This window comes from Dinoponera quadriceps, unplaced genomic scaffold (assembly GCF_001313825.1).
Source record: "Dinoponera quadriceps isolate SergipeBrazil2010 unplaced genomic scaffold, ASM131382v1 C3930530, whole genome shotgun sequence".
NCBI lineage: Eukaryota > Metazoa > Arthropoda > Insecta > Hymenoptera > Formicidae > Dinoponera > Dinoponera quadriceps.
The window spans coordinates 1-1,989 of NW_014568182.1; the positions used below are offsets into that span (position 1 = coordinate 1).

The 1,989-nt window shown below is 39.3% G+C and overlaps 1 pseudogene; it reads right to left on the reverse strand.

Annotated features, from left to right (window-relative positions):
• Positions 1-7: 7 nt before the first annotated feature.
• LOC106751530 lies at positions 8-1,947 on the reverse strand (annotated as a pseudogene).
• Positions 1,948-1,989: the final 42 nt, after the last annotated feature.

Below are 1,989 nucleotides of genomic sequence, written 5' to 3' on the forward strand. Positions count from 1 at the left end.
TACTAATATTAGTAACAATGTTGTGACGTTTCTCGGCAACAACCATACTTTCAACAACAGGCCGCTTCTGTAATAGAAATTCCTCTAGCTTTTCCAAGCAAGAGCCTAGCTTTTGTGGACATGAATCGCACATGATTATTTCTTTTTCTTCGTCATCTTCCTGCGTGTCGGTTAGCAGGCCAACATCATCGATACAGCCCCATTGAATAGCCAGTCCATGCAAGCCTTCCTGCGATCTCCTCTCACAAATTCTTTCCATGATAGAATTTGCCATTCCGTAATTGCTCTGTCCGGGGTTGCCTTTACCGCAACTTATAGATGAGAAGACCACAAAATGTCGCAAATGAGGACATAATTTTCGGGACACCTGGTCCAAGTTTTTCGTGGCCCAAGCTTTTGCTACGAATGGCACCTGAAATGTTTCCATCGTATGGTTCGAATAAAATTTGTCATTTAGTGCTACAGCAACATTGAATATGGCGTCTGTTGGCGCCATTTTCTCAGCTATTTCCAATATGTTTTCACAATCCTTGATATTTGATACGTCCATGTTCGATACGATTAATATTTTCACTTCGTAAGATTCCCATTGTTTAATCTTCATACGCTGGTAACCATTCCTTATTCCAGTACGTGAGATCAGCACGAGATTCTTGGCACCTCGGATGACTAACCAGTCGACTAATTCAACCCCGAAACCACCCAAACCACCTAAAATAATATACGTCTTATTCGGTAGACAGTAGTAACTCGGGAAAGCAAGAATCGGTTTGCCTATGAATTTCTCATCTTCTTGTATCTTTATAATTATCTGAAAATATGAAATAAAATTAATAATACTATATTTTAGACTGCAACTATTTTCTATTCATGCATATATTGATGTCAAATGAAATATATAATAATATATAATAATGTCCAGTAACTGTCTTACCTTTCCAATATGTTCTCCCGTTGCCATGTATTTGAATGCCATTTCTACTTCATCCCTTTTGAAAATTTTTCTAGCAATTGGCTTAATGGCTCCACTATCGAGACCGGCAGTTAATATTCCATGTAAATTCTGTTTCTCTACTTGAGATGAGCCGAATATTTTGTCCAATATAATCCTGAAACACCTGATCCCATGAGAGAACACGGACATATGCAAAGTATCGTGGGCCATTGTATCACATTTTCCAATGTGTAAGAAACATCCACCTCTCGCGAGACAACATATAGAGGCCTGAAGTTTATCGGCTAAAGAATTTAAAACGATGTCCACACCACGACCGTCTGTCTGTTGATATATCATTTGCTCGAAGCTGGTGTCGCGAGAATTACCGATATGGTCGTTCGGAATAGATGGAAACGTTTCCCTTATGAACATCCTTTTTGCGGAAGTACCAACGGTGGTGAATACTTCGCAACCTGTGTGAAGAGCAATATGAATTGCTGCCTGTCCTACAGCGCTAGTGCCCGAGTGAATAAGTATCTTGTCGCCTTTTCTCAACTCCCTATTGCGGTAAAATGCATAATAACATGTGCTATAAGCATAGGAAACTGTTGCGGCGTCCTCGAATGTCCATTTGTCTGGAATTTCCCAGGATAGATATTTATCCCGTAGAAGTCGGTTTGATATACACCTGAAGGATGACATTATTATTATTTTACAGTTTTTCTCGTGTCGCTCTGACAAAACTTATTATTTCCTCACCTATTTACTTACCTATTTTCGGCTAGCCCCATCACTCTGCGCCCAGCTTCGTCGATACCGACATACTCCAAACCTAACATGCAATCCACTAAACGGCCGCGTGCCATAAAACCATCTACGTTAATTTTACCAGATGCTATCATTATGTCTTTAAAATTGAGAGACGCATAAATTATATTAACGATATTTTCATGTCTGTAATCCGGGGTAATCGTACCCTCAATCCAGCGAAACGAATTCAAATCACTGCGAATCTAAAAATAATACATTCTTCATTTAACCATATATATGGT